Source organism: Macrotis lagotis, chromosome 1 (assembly GCF_037893015.1).
Source record: "Macrotis lagotis isolate mMagLag1 chromosome 1, bilby.v1.9.chrom.fasta, whole genome shotgun sequence".
Taxonomy (NCBI): domain Eukaryota; kingdom Metazoa; phylum Chordata; class Mammalia; order Peramelemorphia; family Peramelidae; genus Macrotis; species Macrotis lagotis.
Window position 1 is genome coordinate 7,836,566 of NC_133658.1, and position 18,089 is coordinate 7,854,654.

At 36.5% G+C, this 18,089-nt stretch overlaps 1 long non-coding RNA gene and 1 pseudogene across 1 annotated transcript in view; both read left to right on the top strand.

Annotated features, from left to right (window-relative positions):
- Positions 1 to 18,089, top strand: part of LOC141512641 (uncharacterized) — a 122,276-nt gene that overhangs the window by 67,628 nt on the left and 36,559 nt on the right. Inside the window, exon 2 of the long non-coding RNA XR_012475558.1 lies at positions 1,525 to 1,646. This is a non-coding gene — a long non-coding RNA (uncharacterized LOC141512641). The remainder of the gene's footprint in view (positions 1 to 1,524; positions 1,647 to 18,089) is intronic.
- LOC141510577 (U6 spliceosomal RNA) lies at positions 17,988 to 18,088 on the top strand (annotated as a pseudogene).

Sequence of the window (18,089 nt, forward strand, 5' to 3'; positions counted from 1 at the left end):
TCTCCTTTTCCACCCAAGCAATTCTGCTATTTGAGGCATTCTTCTCCTCATTTACTTTTGGTGTTGCTTTTCCAATTTGGCCTAAACTGGTTTTTAATATGGTATTTTATTCATTATTTATTTTGTATTTCTTTCACAAAGCTGCTTTTTTTGGTTTTCATGATTTATCTGCAACACTCTCATTTTTCCTCTCAATTTTTCCTCCACCTCCTTTAATTGCTTTTCAAAGTCCTTTTTTGCACTCATACATAACTTGAGCCCATTTTCTATTTCCCTTGGAGGTTTTGTGTACAGATGTTTCAATTTTATCATCTTTTGAATCTTCCATGTGAACAAAATAATTTTATATGGTCAGATTCTTCTTCTGTTGTTTAATCATTTCCTCAGTCTATGACTGATTTCCCGGAACTTCCAAAACTTTGAGGGATTTTGGGGACACCCCACAGCAACCTTAATTCCTCCAACATCTGAAAGGCTCTGACTGCTCTGGTCAGTGGATGACCATAGGCTCTCCCATCTGTCCTGGAGCTGTGAGGAGTTATGGTGTTGTGGGGGCTCAGACTTCAACCTGGATCTGAGTATGGGCAAACAGCAGAATCCTGCCCCAGGGAGAGCAGGCGACCTCTGCAGTCTCCCCTAACCCCTTTACTGTCTGTGGACTGTGCTCTAGTGTCTGTGGACTGTGTTCTGTAGGTACAAGCTGGCTTCCCTAATTTCCGCTACAAGTTCTCAGTGCAGGTCTGCTCTGAGGCTGCCACTTGCTTAGCACTCACTCTGGTGTGGCAGAGTTCTCTCACCACCCATTGAAGCTGTTCCCCATGATCCCTGGGCCAAAAAGTCTGGAAACCACCCTATCTACCACTGACCTAGGTACTGCCAGGGATTCTAGGTATTTAGCCTGGCTGCTTTGCCCTATGAATGTGTAGAAGCTTTTTACAACACTCAGTACCGGTGGAACAGACCTTTCCTGTGAAACACCGAAGTTGTCTTGGACTGGGAAATTGTATTACTCAGTTTTTGTGTGGGTTCTTCCCCTCTAAATTTTGGCCAGGTCATAATTTGACAGCTTTTGGAGTTTGGGGGGCAATGAGCTTCTGGGAATTCCTGCCTTCACACACCCATCTTGGCTCCAACCTCGGTATGAACAGCATTATTGCTTTTTGGACATAGTTTCATATTACTCTTCACAATAGCTGGATCTATTCTCAACTCCACCAGCAATGAATCAATATCCCAGTCTTCCTACAACCTTTCCAATGTTGATCATTTTCCCTTTTTTCTCATCTTCACCAATCTGATAGATATGAGATTATATATCATTGTTGTTTTAATTTGTATTTCTCTAATTAATAATGATTTGGAACATTTTTTCATATGAGTAAACATAACTTCAATTTCTTCATTTGAAAATTATTTATAATCTTTGACCATTTATCAATCAAAGCTGCTGAGTTTTAAGTAAAATGTAAAAGTCAGCTACTCTGAGTTTAACTTCATCACCATTCTTTCCAACCCACCATATAGGATTTGACCTTTGTGCCAAGAGGATTCCTTGCTCCCTATATGATATTGGAGATGCAAACTGAGCTCCACAAGAAGATGAGCTACTCTGGGATTTATCTCTATGATTCATGGACATCCCAAAGGTAGGCCTTCTTCCCTAATCCCATTCAATCTAATTCAGGAGATAGTGGAGGCATTTTGGCAGAGGAGAGAAGAGAGGACTCTAAGATAGTTCTTTAGTCCTAACAGACAGAAGTTCCTATTGATCAAATTGATCAAAATTGATCAAAGCCAAGTGTCAGAACCTCTACTTCTTGGCTGCCCCTTCTTCATCACATCATTTACCCTTTTTGAACTCAGATTTCTTATTCAAAGAATGAAAACAAAGCTATGGATACAAAATGCTTCAAATGTTTACTGCAAGCAAATAATTTTCACAGTTATAATATGTGGTTTAGAGAAGGATAAGGAGAGTTTTCTTGTTCTTTAGAAACATTTGCAACCAATAGTTTTCTGAAGCCTTGACAATATTTGTGAATTTCCACTTTGAGAGATGATTTTGCCAACCTGATGGATGGGAAATATAACCTCATAAGAGTTTTAGTTTTTATTCCTTTAATTGTCAATAATTTAAAGTATTTTTATATGATTATCAATAACTTGGCTTTTATCCTCTAAAAACTGCCTATGCATGTCTTTAGTGATAAATCAAGTGCAGTTCAATGTCTCAGTTGTCACTGATTCTTCTGCTTTTGGGTTTTTCTTGGCAAAGACACTGAAGTGGTTTGCCATTTTCTTCTCATTTTACAGATGAGAAGATTAAGGCAAAAGGGGTCAAGTGACTTGGCCAGCATGGTACAGCTAGTAACTGTCCAAGGTCAAATTTGAACTCATGTCTTCCTGACTCCAGTTCTGGCTCTCTATTCAATGAGTCATTTAGCTACTCCAAATTGGGTTATATCTTCTTCAGTCATGTGTGACTTTTCATAGCTCTGTGGACTCTACTCTCCTTATTGTTTTCTTGGTAAAAATACTGAAGTGATTTGCTATTTCCATCTCCAATGATTTAACTCAGAAGTTAAGTGACTTGCCCAGTGTCACACAGCTAGTAAGTATCTGAGGTGAGATTTGAATTCAGGTCTTAATAATTCCAGGCCCATTGCTCATTCAAGTACCTACCTGCTTCCTAGGTTATCAATTAGACATCAATTATTATTATAAATTTGATTCATTGAACTATAATATAAAAAAGACATTTATCAGAGAAATTGCTGTTTTTCCCTCTTTACTGCTTCCTTTGTAATTTTGGTTGCAATAGTTTTGCATGTGCAATGTCTTTTAAAAATGATATCTTTAAATTAAAATGTTATAATATTGAAAATGCATTATAATATAATCAAAATGATCCATTTAATATTCTGTGAATTTCCCTATCTCTTTTTACGCATGTAGTCTTCCTCCATCCATAAATCTGAAAGGTATGTTCTTCCTCTCTTTTGCACCGATTTGGAACTTTCCTTTGTATATAATGTGAGATGCTGGTCCATACTAAAATTTCTGCCAGGCCATTGTCTATTTTTTCCAGAAGTTTTTATCCATGTAAAATGAATAGAGCACCAGCCCTGGAGGCAGGAGGACCTGAGTTCAAATCTGATTCAGACATTTAATAATTACCTAGCTATGTGACCTTGTGTAAGTCACTTAACCCCAACTGCCTTGCAAAAACAAAAACAAAAAAAAAAAACAGAAGGTTTTATCCAATTATAATTCCTTTCTACAGGAGCTAGGGGAAAAGGTTTCTTTTGGAAATCCTGATATTCTTCTGCACATCAGCATGTGGGAAAATAGAACAAGTCTTAGATTTAAAATCAGAAGACCTGGATTTGAATCACATTTCAAAAACTATAAAATCTTGGTCAAATCACTTTACTTTCCTGAGCCTATTGCCTCAATTTCAAATATGTGCATTATAATAATTTAAGACAATTTAGGACTTTCATAATCCATAAGGCATTTCATAAATATAAGATATCACTGTGGCTCTTATGATGATGAACTGAGAGATCAGGAATAGGGTGAGATTTTCCTTATGTTGTTGTTTCAGTTCCCTTCCTTGGCATTTGGGCAGAGGGAAAGAATTTAGATTACTTAAGCAAACACAGGGTAATATGAGTTGAAAATGTGAAACCAGTCATTCCATCAGGGTACTTTCTGGTTGATTTTGTTGTAGAATTGAGAAGAAAAGATGTTTTCATTTTGTGACACATTAATCAATGGTGATTAATAAATGCACCTGAATTGAACTTAATTGAATTCTGTTAAGTAGATTTGGACAGTCCCATAGCACAAGCCAGTGTCCCCAGGTGTGAAAACTAACAAATTAGTTTAAGAGAGTCCTGCAATGGAAAACAAGTCTCTTGAATGTGACTCAGGAAGAGACCTCTGTATGGTAGGGTGAAGCTCTGGCCCTAAAAAGTATCAGGAGTCAGATGTGACTGAAAAACTTAACTGAGAAATCACAGGTTCTGAGAGTTTTGTAGAGGTTCTTCCATGAATTCACTGTCACAATCAAGCCCCCCCCACATATAGTCACACGGACATGCACATACATACATACACACATGCACACATACAGACAGGAACACACAAACACACTCATACATATATACACATGCTTTCACACTCACACTCACACAATACAGACAGACATACTCACACCCTAACACATATATACACACATTCAAATGCATCTATGAATACACATCCACACACATGTACCCATATACACCTAGGAACACATATACACACATACACACATATAAACACACAGGTACACACATATACACAAACATAAATACATACTCACACACTCCTACACACACACACACACGCAATTAAACAATCTCAACTCACACAATACAGACATATTTACACACTAACATAGATATACATACACAAACACACCTATGCAACACAGTCACACACTTGCACACATGTGCACATATGCACACACATGTACACACTAACACACGTGTGTACACATGCACAGAAATATGCATACATACTCATATACTCTCCTAAACATATGCATGCTTGCCCATTCACACTCACACAATACAGACATATTCATACAATGCAGATATACATGCACAAACACACCTGTGCATTCACACACACCCATGTGCACATAGGCACACATATGTACACCCATTCACACACAGGAACACAAATATACACAAACACACTCATACATATGCCCTCTCCTACATACACACATGATTATACACTCTCACACTCACACAATACAGACACACTCACACACTAGCACAGATATATACACACAAACACATCCATGCATACACATTCACACACACTCACAATATCCACCCATGCTCACACACACACACATACACACAGACACACTCCTCTTGGAATCTAGACTTCTGTAAAGTCAGTGGGAAGTGAAAGCTAGAAGTGCACCTCAGTAATAGTGGCGGCCACGAAGGAAGAACTGAATAATTCGGGGTTCTAGGGCAGTTCTCTAGGCACTGGCTTCAGAACTGACACAGATCCCAGAGACTCTGCCCCTGCTCAGTACATTCCTGTTCAGAAACCAAAGAAGATTTGATATCCAAAAGCAGCAAGTTTCATTCAGAGTTTTCCACGTTATTTTAGCTGTATATTTTACTTTTCTTAAATACCTGGAGAAATGTTCTCAGAGTTTTGATAAAGAGCTCTGCATCCACTCTGCCATTTAAGGCTCCCCAAAAGCCCCAGTTTTAAATATGAGATAAAGTGACCTACTCAGAGACACGAAGTCAAGGATTGTCTAGGACAAGACTCAGCTTTCTGTCTTTTGGATTCCTATCACTACAGTCTACCTACTAAGCCATATTTACTAAATGATAGAAAGTTGAATTGTTTTCTTGTCCCACCTTCCAGGAAGAGAACAGGAAGTCCAGAAATGTGCCTTAGCATTCCTCAGGATCCTTCCCAGAGACATAGCAACAAGACAAGTTGAAGGGTAGAGGGAAACAGACAATAAGAGATTAGTGTTAGCTACCTAAACATTTTTGTAATATAAAGATCAGTTCTTTTATCCCTCTCTCCCATTTGCTTTAACTGGCCATGCCTCCTTTTGTGTTTTAAAGACCCTATTGGCATCTTCTAGAATGACAGTAGCTGCCATGGACCAGTCACAGGGCCATTTTTTTAGCTTGATTAGACTTATTCTGATAGGATGTATCAGAAGTGGATCATGAAGCTAGATCTACATTATCCCCAAATGCCAAGTCTCCATCCCAAGAGATAGTTAATGAAACTTTTATTTATTGTAGTTGATTCAAAAAACCCAAATGCTTCTCCAGTCCATCAATAGATCTATGATGGGTCTTAACTAGATAATTTCTATTGCCTTGTGTTCAGAATGCAATCTGATTCTGATTTCCCATCTAATACAATTATTTTTCATGCCTTCCCATGAATTCTCCAAAACCTCAAGGGAGCCTTCCTTTAGGTCACTGAAACTTGATACTCATGATGTACACATAGATACAGCATTGGTAATTGCATATCTTTTCATTTGTTCTCATTACCTGACTAGTTCATCTTCTTTTCTGGTTATATCACTTAATGATATCCTTCATCTGCTCCCTATAAACAATTCTCCATTGAAATTATGCCTAAGACTCTTCCTACTTATGCCCACAAAAGTCTCCCCATTAATGGGTTTTTATTGTCTAAAGTAGAATTTTGATTCCTTGAAGCCTATGTCAGTTGGTTTTTAATAGCCATAGAACACCAATGGAATAAGAGTGAGAGTAAACAGATTATTATCCTTTAACTAGAAATTATAATAGTATAATTAGGAATTGGACCTCGATTTCATTGTAATGGAAAATTTCCTAGTTAGGAAAATCCCTTTACTAAAACAAATCCACACCTTTTCTTTTCTAGAACTTATATTCTTAAAGAATTATACAGGCAGTCATTTATCCAGGTCATGTTTGCATGTCAGAGGCAGGATATGAACCCTAGTTTGTCTGCTGCAAGGCCATCCATGCTCCCTCTCTGGTAATCATAATCAAACCCTGAAATGTAGGGTGAAAATCCAGGTCATTTGGGAGCACTCTCCACTTCATTCTTATTTATCCTCTCATTCATTTAGAATTGTTCTTTCCTTCTAATTTGTACTTTTTTCCATCACTAAGTTTATTAAATATTAAGTATCTCTTTTCTGCAAAATAACATTTGCCTTTGTAGATTGTTCTTAACTATAAAACATTAATTTTGGCAGAGATGTCATTAAGTATTAATGTCTTTGCTAGTCAATATTTAATATATACATATCCTTCCTAAAGATAAAATTATTGGTATGAAATATTCATCCCAAACTTCACCTGGGTAGCACTGAATTACATTTGAAATGAGACTGTATAAGATGCTAATGCATTTGCCTACCATAGGAGAGCTAACAGATGATACGGCACCTAGTGTTAGTGCGGGAATGACTCTATATGGCTCGCTTTGCAATATCATTGCACCTAGTTTTACTGAGGGCTGGACCTCTCCTTTCCTTTCTCAGTTATTTCTGTCTCACATGTTTTTTTCTCCGTCTCTCTCTCTCTCTCTCTCTGTCTCTCTTTTTCTGTCTCTGCTTCTTTCTCTCTGTCTGTCTCTGTCTGTCTCTCTTTTTCTGTCTCTGCTTCTTTCTCTCTGTCTGTCTGTCTCTGTCTCTCTTTTTCTGTTTGCTTCTTTCCCTGTGTCTCTTTCTGTCTCTCTCTCTCTCCCTTTTTCTGTCTTTGCTTCTCTGTCTCTCTCTCTCTGTCTCACTCTCTGTTTCTCTGTCTCTTTGTCTCTCTCTGTCTCTTTGTCTCTCTCTCTCTCTCTCTCTCCCTCTCCTCTCTCCCTCCTTCCCTCCTTCTGTCTCTATCTGCTTCTTCCACTGTGTCTCTGTCTCTCATGAAACTTCTTCTCTGGTTAAGTTCAACTATTATTCCAGACATTGTATACAGATAACTGCCACATCTTCATTCACAGGGACACAATAGGAATGAATTCTGTGATTTCAGTGGTTCATAAACTCACAGGGGAGGACATTCTCTCTCAGTTGGTGCACACCTTCTCTGAAACATTTTCTTAGAAAGCTAGCTAGAGTAATGATTTCAAACTTAAATAGAAATCAAATCCACTAAGCAGTTCCTAAGATCTTTGATAGTCTGGCACATTTTGACTTAGAAAACCACAGCATTGTTTATGTTCAATTGTATTTTTATTTCTTTTTTTCTTTTTCTTTTATCTCTCTTTTTTGGCTTTTTGTTAGGCAATAGGAATTGGGTGACTTGTCTAAGGCCATACAACTAGGTAATTCCTAAGTGTCTGAGGCTGCAATTGAACTCAGGCCCTCCTGACTCCAGGGTCAGCGCTCTATCCACTGAACTACCTAGCTGCCCCTTTATCTTTGCTTTGCTCAATATTTTTCAATTATATTTAAATGTCATTCTAGAAACGATGGGGAGGATAATACCCTCCTATAGCTGAACCCTCTGGTATAGATTACTGAGCAGTTTAGTGACTTGCCCATCACATCACCAATATATAACAGAGACTGAGAATTCCAGGTTTTCTGAAATTGCCATCAGCTCTCTTTCCACTAGACTGGACTACCTCTGGGCCAGAGCCACATCACCAGACTTTTATCTCCAGATGCCCATGAGGCAATAAGAAATGACTCAGAGAAAATGCCATCTGGAGATTCCCAGGTGTTGTAAACTCAACCCTCTCTCATCTTTGCCTTCAGCACTCAAAACCCACTCTTCTGCCCAACTCATTTGTTTATATTAAGGGGGACACTATTCTTGCTGTGCCTTAAGTTCCATCTTGGTATGATCTTTGAATCTTCCCTTTTTCTCATCTACCATATCAAATCAAGTGCTATTTTATTGCTTCTACAGCATCTCTTGGATCTGCTCAAGCTTGCATTTATTCTATTCTATTTATATTTATTATATAAAATATATAATATTTTATATTATATTATATTTATTATATTCTACATATATACATGCCTATATATATGTATATATATATATATATATATATATATATATATATATCCACACACACACACACAGAAAGAGAGTCACAGAGACAGAAAGGGACAGAAGCAGAGGCAGAGTCAGAGAAAGACATACATAGACAAAGCCAGCCAGCCAGCCAGACAAAAAGACAGAGAGGGAAAGAGAGACAGACAAACAGACAGACACAGACTGAATGGTCCATATACTAGTGCTGATTCACACTTCTATCTTTCCTGGAGTGAGGTAATTTATCCTAATTGTTTCCTTGTTTGGGAGAAAGAAGACATGCAGCACAAGAAAATACACAGAACTTTTGGGATGAAACGCAAAGTCATTGAAACCAAGTTCAAATTCAACCTATGCCTTTTAGTATCATAGTTACTTTGGGGAAATCACTGACCTTTCTGGGCCCCAATTTTTTTACCTGAAAAACAAAGTCCTTAGTCCTTAGCTCTCTTTCTGATCTGGATCTACGATTCAATTGTTCTCTTCCTCAGCCTATAAAGCCAGTGGATACTTTCTTATTCCTGAAGCTCAATACTAACCTTGTGTTTCTTCCATTCTGGAAGTCTCAGGGCCATTCAGAAATGAGAATTCATTTGCTTTCTTCTCCAGACCATAGTCAGGAAGCATTTCTGATGATGGAGTTCTTGCTCTTGTTGCTTTTCCTCCTAGAATACCATTCCATTGTTCAATTATTGTTCTATCAAGAATAATTGTTCTCTACTCATCACCATTATTATGGAATTCATGAAAATCCTTTACGGCTCAGCTAAGATGGCACCTGGACCATGAAATCTTCCCCAAGATTCCCATTCAGGAATACTCTTTCCCACCTCAAAAATTTGAAGAAGCCTTTATTTGCATTTTCCTGATAGAATGATCAGGTTCCATTCTCTGCCTGAGTCACTTGCACCCTTTTGTCTGTACTTGTTTATGCCCCCACTCCTCTTTATGTTTTCATGCCAACACATATGTTATCGCCCAATAATAGCATATATGCTCCTTGAGGTCAGGGATCTGTTTCTTTATTTGTCTTCTCTTTCTATATCTAGCTTTAACACAGAGTCTAGAACAAAATAGGACTTTAATAAGGACTCATTTCATTGGACAGGATTAGAGTGTTATATTGAATTTCATGTGTGTGTGTGAATGTGTGTGTATGTATGTATGTATGTATGAGAAAAATGACAATAAAGTAAACCTTTGGTCATTGGTTTTTTGCGTTGTTTTCCCTTTAGTTTCAGTCTATCCCTCTTAATCCCAAACCTAGAGAGGAATAACAATATGAATAACGAACAAATCACAAATAAACAACAAACAGTACCCTCAGCAATAACAGATTTAGCATACTAACCAAAGCATCAACTGAATTTTATCTTCTATGTAGTAGAATGCACCCACAGTCACCTAGCTCCGGGATGAAAAGAGGTTCATTGTTCCTTTCTTCCTTGGGAACGTTTGTTCCTTATAATTAAGAAGCCTTCAGAGTTACAAGCTATTTTTATGTTTTTTTTTTTCTTTAACACATTTATTCTCTGAAGGTAGTAACATGACATTATACAATGCTTTAAGATCCAAAAGAAAAACAAAACACAGAACCACAATACAAAACACTTTGATGAACTTTGATGTCTACATCGGTTTCTTGCATAAATTTGATCTACACAATGAATCTGTGAACTCTCCACCACAATAATAATCAAACTACAGATGATAAGATTCAGAAAGTTTCCATGACTTGCTCATAGTCGCCCAAATGTGTTAGCTGAAAGATCAAAACTTCCATCTGAAACATTCATCAGTGATTTTGAGTTACACTGAATTTCCTGTACATGCTTCGCATGACATTTCTTAGTATCCTAGAGATGGATAATGTGGTCTTCTGAAAGCATTCTTGAGTTGGTGTTGGAAAACCTCAGATTTAATCTCAACCCTACCACTCATTCGTTGTGTGACACCGAACAAGTCACTTTCCTTTTACCAGGGTGATGTTCAATTCTAATATTCTATGAACAAAGACGATCAGGTCAAATGGAGATATAAGAAAACAGATTGAAAACTCTGGAGTGCACCTTGGAAAATAGAAAATACAACCTTCTTTGGAAGGAACCATAATGTGGAATTATCAAGCTGAAAGGGATCTTAGCCCAAGCGATGGTAGAGCTGGGAGGAATCTTAGACATCATCTGTTTTTCTACTCTCATTTTACAGAAGACAAGGTGATGTGATTGTTTTATGATCCTCCATTCATATTGATTGCTGATATCTTCAACCCTTTAATTGACAATAAGTAAGCAGCCAATTCTCTCTCTATTGTACTAAGAACCAGGCCAATTGAGTTTTATTGAAATTCAGGTGCATCCCAAATAGCCTATCTGGTATTAAATTGCTTTGAATTGACTTATAGATCTTCTTTATATTTATTCTACATAAACTTTTGTTGTCTTAACCATTAAAATACAAGTTCTTAGGGGCAGCTAGGTGGCACAGTGGATAGAGCACCAGCCTTGGAGTCAGGAGTACCTGGGTTCAAATCCAACCTCAGATACTTAATAATTACCTAACCGTGTGGCCTTGGGCAAGCCACCTAACCCCGTTGCCTCGAAAAATCTTTAAAAAAAATACAAGTCCTTTTGGAGAAAGTAATCCATTATAATGTCCTTGAATCCCCAACAAAAAGAGGCTCACATAAAATGCTTACTGATTTATTTAATTATTTATTTTTTTAGTTTTTGCAAGGCAATGGGGTTAAGTGGCTTGCCCAAGGCCACACAGCTAGGTAATTATCAAGTGTCTGAGGCTGGATTTGAACTCAGGTACCCCTGACTCCAGGCTGGTGCTCTATCCACTGCGCCACCTAGCCATCCCTTGCTGATTTAATTAATTGAATTAAAGACAAACATATTTGTTAATACCTGACTATTTACTCTGGCATTTAAAAATAATTCCATGTGAAGCAGAGCCCTCCCCTCATGGAGTAAAGTTCAGAAGGGGATGTATTATAAAAGTATCTCTAATCAACACTCTAAGATGAAAATTGCCTAAAGAAGTATTTTTTCCTGGGTAGGATAGGGAAGAGGCTTTCTAAGTAACATGAGAATCCATGAATGCTTCTCATAACTGTCTTGTGAAAGAGAATGAAAGTCTTTGTTCTCACCATGTAAGGGTCTCACAGGGAGTAAATTTCTTCTGTCATTTTTTTTCTGAAAGTGTTATTGTTCTCAGAAATTAAGTATCCAGGATCATATAGTCAGTCTTCATTAGACTGAAATGCAGGGTTTTCAAATTTCTGTTTCTATGACTACTGTCGATCCATGATACCATCCTACTTCTAATTTCCTAGATTAGAATAAGTAAAGGCAACTCAGTGGAATGAAGTCACTTCCTTAAATTCACAGTTAGAAATTAGCAGGACATGAATCTGAAACAAAATCTTTAAACATCAAGATACAGTTCGTTCTATTTCATGTCCCTGCATCTTATTGCTTTAGGTGATTTTTAGGGGAAAAAGATCCCTGACATCTCTTTTTATAAGTATGTATTTTATGGGAGGGGTGTCATGGCCTGAGACAATGGACCTCTTTTGAGAAATCAATGGCATGATACTATTTCTAAACTCCCCATAAGGCTGTATGTTTATCTTTACAAATAGATATTCTTTGTGACTAGGAATACCAGACCCAATGGGGGTTAAGTTGAATAAGGAACTCAGAAATGGAAAATAAAATAAATGAATTACTGTTTTCAATGTACTTTTATTCTATTTTGAGGAAAAGCAAAATAAAACATGTTAGTAAATACACATAAACAAGAATAAATATAAAGGCTTTAAACATGAATGTCTCAGGAGCCTGTGTAGGAATTGACACTTGAAATGAGCTTTAAAATGTTCAGGGGTTCAGATATCACAGAATGTCTGCTTCAAGAAGAGAAAGTGATTAGCAGCATTAAAAAGCTACAGAGACTTTTGGGAGATTATATTCCAATGAATTGATTTTAATTCTACCCATCCTATAAGGAACAGATTAACTTTTATTTTTCCCAAGGTATCGCACCTTCTTTCCCAAAGTTCTCTTTTGCTTCTCTACTCATTAACATAATTAATTACAATAAGTTTGGATTGGTCAGTGGGTTGATCAAATAATCACTATGCTAGTCTTTATTAATAGATTGTACTTTATGCTTTAGATATAAGGTGTCCAAAAGTATATTATAATCCATAATCCTTGGGTTGTTTGATAATATTTTATCTAAAGACCAGGGACTTGGGAGATGATAATTTTCTTCACATCTATTAAAGAATCCCATGTGGAAAAGGAAATAGATGCACTTCTGCATGGTGGCATAGAATACTACAGGAAACAATGTGTAAAAGTAGCATGCTCTCATAAAACATAATAAAAATTACCCAATATCTCTAGGAGAGGAACTGGGTGTTTCATTAAGTAATGAGTTTCCTGTCTTTGGTAATAGTTAAGCAGAATTGTAATGGTAATTTTTTTGGGATGTTGGAAAGTGACTCATAGTCATGGTAGGGATTGAACAAGAATTGAACTCCTTGGTCCTTCCAAACTCTTGAGTTTATGTTTCATATTCCTTCTAGGATGTCATTTCATGATGGGTAGTAACAAGTCAATAAACATTTATTAAGCGCCGACTATATGCCCATGTATTTGCCAAGAGTGAAGTAGAAATTATTCTAGCCTACACAGTTTAAGGATAGTTAGTGTACATCTGGGGCAGCCAGATGACACAGTGGAAAGAGTGCTGGCTTCAGACATTTCCTGGCTGTGTGACCCTGGACAAGCCACTTAACTCTGCCTCCATTTCTCATAAATAAAATGAACTGAATAAGGAAATGACGAGCCACTTAATGTAGGTTTGACAAGAAAATGCCAATTGTGATCCAAATGTATCAAACTTTTTTGATATGACTGACTGATAGAAATTTAATTGTATCATATTATATTGAAAGTCCGTAGTCTTTGGTTCATTGCATAATTTTTTGGAATCTATGCTCTCCATGAGAAAGGCACTGCTTATGACTTCTTTATATCCAAACTGCTCATTAAAGTGCCTGGCACATAGGGAGTTAATAATAAAAGGCTTTTATTGGTCCCTGAGTTGGCTAATAGAAACTCCATATTCTTGTTGTTGTGTTAGTCGTTGAGTCATTTTTCAGTTTTTCATGACTCCATTTGGGGTTTTATTGATAAAGATACCGAATGATTTGCCATTTCCTTTTCCAAGTGATTTAATGAATGAGGACACTGAAGCTCACAGGGCTAAGTGATTTGTCTCCAGTCACACAGTAAGCAAGTGCCTGAGGCCAGATTTGATCTTGGGATGATGGGAATCTTCCTGACTCCACTCTATCCACTCTGCCACATAGTTTCCAGAAATAGTAAGACAGCAATAAAATCATCTTTTCCCTCAGAGGGCTGGCATTACAACATCATAGAATTTCATAATTGAAGGAAACATAAGGGACCAAATGGTCCAACATTTATTTAAACAAAAATCCTCTCCACAACAAACTAAACAAGTTGTCATCATAAGCAGACTTCCAAACCTTTAGTGATAGGTAACTCATGACCTATGAGGAAGTCCAGAAAACTGACTTTTAGGAAAACCTTCCTTATCTTAGGCTGAACTCTTGTGTCTAGTATACTCTCTCAGTCATTACCTGAAACTACAGTTACATCCCCTCTTCCATATAATGGTCCAATAAATCTTAAAGGCAACTCAGTGTTCTCCTTGAGTCTACTCTTCTTGAGGTGAAATTCTTGAATTGCATTCATTTATCCTTGTATGTCACGATCTCTTATAACCACAGTCTCCAATTGGACTCAAGTTTGTCCTTGTCCTCCTAAGACTGTCATGCTGAGAAAAGACATGCTCCAAATCCATGGGCTGGGATATGAATTCTAATTTCTAGTGATGGTATTACTATCAGCATCTAAAAGCAGAGGGAAAAAACAGCAAAAATATCAAAGGACCCTAATGACCATCCCCAATCTCCCAAGATCATTTTAATGTAATTTTCTATCTGCTTACTATTTGTAGAGTCTTCTAGCCCTTCAGGTATGGAAAATTCTTCCTAGAGAGAGGCATTTGATTTATTTCTGAATGAGAATTAGAGTTTAAGAAACTCAAGTAGTAGTGTTGACATTTGTAAGCTGAAGAATGTGGCCACAAGAGAAAGAAGGGATGACTTGTTGACTAAGCCTCCTTCTGTCAAGGCAGCAGACACTTTGGACAAAGGGAAGTAAGCAAAAGTGAACGAGTATGGCAAATTGCTCTATCTATCTATCTGTCTATCTATCATTCTTTCTTTCTTTCTATCATCTATCATCTGTCTATCTATCTGTCTATCTATCTATCTATCTATCTATCTATCTATCTATCTATCTATCTATCTGTCTGTCTATCTGTCTATCTACCTTGGTATGACTGTGATTTCATTGATGTGAGAATTTATATTTACCAAAGCAGTTTGACAGCTTTCCCTCAATAATTACTCATATGCTGCCTTGCTCAGAATTCTACAGATTCAGTGTAGATGAATTAACCTATTCACTACCAGACTTCCTGCTTCAATTTTTCTCTAAGTAAAACTCAAGAGTGTTGCTATGGTACATAAAGAAAAGTATTGTTCTCACAGCCAGAACACCTGAGTTTCTATCTCAGATCTTCCATTGCATATGTGTGTGATTTTAGCCAAACTACTTTCTCCCTTTTCATGGAAAACAAAATCTTAGTAGATCTTTATTTTTGTTGTTGTTTACTTGTTAACTTAATTCATGACCCCATTTGTGGTTTTCTTGGAAAAGATACTAGAGAGATTTGATGCTTCCTTTTCCAATTTCTTTTACAAATGAGAAAACTGAGGCAAAGAGAGTCTCCCCCAGGTTTACATGCTAGTAAATGTCTGAGGTCTGATTTGAACCTAAGATGATGAGTCTTTCTGACTTGAGATCTAGAATTCCATCCACTGCATCAGCTTGCTGACCTAGTAATATATCAGAGGACCTTTAAAAGGGCCCTTCAAACTCAAAATCTATAATACTATTATTCCATGTAAGAGGGCTTTTACTTAGAATTTGAGCTATTATTTTGAAATTAAGAATTTGAAGTTTTTTAAAAGAAACACACACACATACATATTTTTGTATGATGAATTTGTTATGACTTTTCCATTCTCCATACATTTTTAAATGTCTCCATTTTCTAAAAAAATAAGTATTTATTTTACAGCTGTTTTAAAGAAGCTGTCATTATTTTTCCTAGCTTTTCATAGATCCCATGCTTTTTTAAATCATAGTGTTTTTTTGTGGAAATATACTGATGGAATTTTGCCCATTAAGTTTATTAAAATCATCATCAGCATTAATATTTATGAATCATCCACAACATACTAGCGTCACAACTGCAAAATGATGTGCACATAATTGAATATATTCTAAAGATAATCTAACTATATTTAGAATAATGCATCTAGAATCATTGATTCTGATTCTCCTACGTGAAGTGGATGACAAAAAATTTTTTTGTTGGCCTAGGTTGATAGAGACAATTATAAACATATGAATTTATATTTGGATAGATGATGTCCTTCCTTCCTTCCTTCCTTCCTTCCTCCTTCCTTCCTTCCTTCATTCCTTCCTTCCTTCCTTTCTTTTCTCTTCTCTTCTCTTCTCTTCTCTTCTCTTCTCTTCTCTTCTCTTCTCTTCTCTTCTCTTCTCTTCTCTTCTCTTCTCTTCTCTTCTCTTCTCTTCTCTTCTTTTCTTTTCTCTTCTTTTCTTTTCTTTTCTTTTTTCTTTTCTTTCTTCTTTCTTTCCCTGAAAAGAAATCAATACCTAACATGACATATGACTCATAAAAGTCAATTAATAGATATTTGTTGATCGACTGAAGAATCCCCTTTTCACAAACTGAAACTCAAGGTTTGAGTGGTGATATGATTTAAGATCCTATAGTCTTGTAAAAGCAGAAACTGTAATCAATATTTCCTGTCTCATTGTTGTCTGTGTTTGTGTTTGTGTGTGTATGTGTGTGTTTTCCCCCACAACAATAAAAATGAAGCAAATTATAAGACATCACAACAGAAGGATTATTCTTAAAATTATCTGAAGATAATATCTATCTGGCTTATCTGCATATATAAATTGCTAATGCATAAGGAACAGGAAATGTATGTCATGCTGGAAATTTTCAAGCATTAGATCTGGATGTGAATCCTACCTTGCTTAGTGACTACCTATGTGACCTTGGACAAATTACTCACCCTTTTCTCATTTATAAAATGTAGATATTAGAGATCAAAGGTGTCAAAAATGAAGCTGTTTGGCTACACCTAAATAGCCCCAAGTGCCAGAACTACTTTAAACTGTAATTGAGAAATGTTTACCAAAATAAAAATATAATAGAATGTAGATAATGTGAATATATCATTTTCTAAGTAAATATGCAGAGCAGGGATATATATATATATATATATATATATATATATATATATATATAGTGAAGTAGCCCTGTTTCTATTTGCGTTTGACACATGATAATTTATAAATTCTATTCCAACTCTCAATTCTAACATGATGATAAAAACCTACTTAACATTAAACTGTTATTGATCATCCCTTAATCTCCCAATAAGGCTGGGTTGGATGAAGACCTCTATATATTCAGATCCTTGGGTTTTCAGTTAGAAGACAAAATAGGGTCTTATGTGACTGTCTATGCATCACAATTGCTGGCAGCAGCAACAAAGGGAGAAAGTCCTAGTCAGTCTGAGAGTAAAAGGACTTGAAATTAGCTATACTTTCCAAGGCTTACAAAGTTTGCTACCCTGAACAAGTCAAGCCGACCCCCTAAAATTCAGTTTTGACTTACTTAATATGTGGATAATGATATTCTTAGGACATATATGGTAGAATTTTTGTGAAACAAATATTTTGACAACTTTCAAATGCTATAGACAGTTGATCATGAGCATCATTTCTTATATAGCAAATATGCAAAAATACCAACTAATAGAAATTACATAGTTGCCAAAAGCCAGCTTGCTTCTAGTCTACCACATTGAGGTAACAGTTGGAACAACTACTGCTATTTATGGAGCATTTTCAAGCTGCTAATATATTTTCAGTATCATAACCAAAGGATCTGGAGATCACTGCTTTGCCTTTGCCCCGCCCCCCAGCACAGTGCCAGCCTCACACTAAACCGTTAATAAATGTTTGTTGATCAATTGATTGCTATGTGTTACTTTCCCGATTAGAATAGAGACTTTAAGAATAGAGATTATTTTTCTATTTTCCTTGAGTTCATATTCCCAGAGCTAACTCTGATCCTTTGCTCTAAGTTGTTGGTATTAAGTATTTAATAAATCGTTGATATGTTCTTTCCCACGGCACATGTACTAAAATTGGAATGACACAGAGAAAATTAGCATGACCCTTGCTCAAGACACGCAAATTTGTAATATCTTCCATATAATTA